Source organism: Oncorhynchus gorbuscha, unplaced genomic scaffold (genome assembly GCF_021184085.1).
Source record: "Oncorhynchus gorbuscha isolate QuinsamMale2020 ecotype Even-year unplaced genomic scaffold, OgorEven_v1.0 Un_scaffold_333, whole genome shotgun sequence".
NCBI classification, from domain to species: domain Eukaryota; kingdom Metazoa; phylum Chordata; class Actinopteri; order Salmoniformes; family Salmonidae; genus Oncorhynchus; species Oncorhynchus gorbuscha.
This window is the reverse complement of record NW_025745189.1, coordinates 1,203,903-1,204,637: the sequence shown is the minus strand read 5'-3', so window position 1 is coordinate 1,204,637 and position 735 is coordinate 1,203,903.

The window sequence follows — 735 nt, the reverse complement described above, 5'->3', positions numbered from 1 at the left end:
TAGAAATGTATTTGTTGATTAGACAAGATTTAGAATTACAATTAACAGTCATTTTCTCATTTTGATATGGTTGATTACATAAAAAATGTTTTTTTTAAACGAAATTACAATGAGAACAATTAACCTCAGGGCCAGCAGATGACGATGAGCCAGCTATATCATTGTGTCCCGCATGGACAGGTTTGTACATAAAACATTCTCCATTCACGCTGCAAGGGTGTCAATTTCCTCCTTAACTTTATTTAATGGTGAGAATGTTTGATTTAAAAAAATATATAAGCTTCCTATTGGTTGATTCTACTTACACCCCCTTTTCAGCCAGCGGTAAACAACAGACTGCTGCAGCCTAAATGGCTAAAGGCTATATGCACATCTGGGACTAGCGTTCCTAGGTATTATGCTGTGTTCATGTCATGTAGGAAACTCGGGACCTCTGACTTAAAATGAACTAAAGTTATTTGCGTAAAGCTTCCTATTGGTTGATTCTGGTCCAAACCCAAGAGGAAATTCATAATCTGTTTCTTCCACCTAGATTAGCAAGTGTAACATTTCAGAGTTTCCAACATGAGTGAACACGCATTAGCCACCCTAGCATGGTGGTGCAAAATTGTGTTTCATAAAGTACACATACTTTCCTGTTTTTTTCCTGTGGCATTATCGGCAATAAATCAAATTAAGGAGGAAATTGACGCCTTTGCAGCCTGAATGGAGAATGTTTTATGTACGAACCGGCCT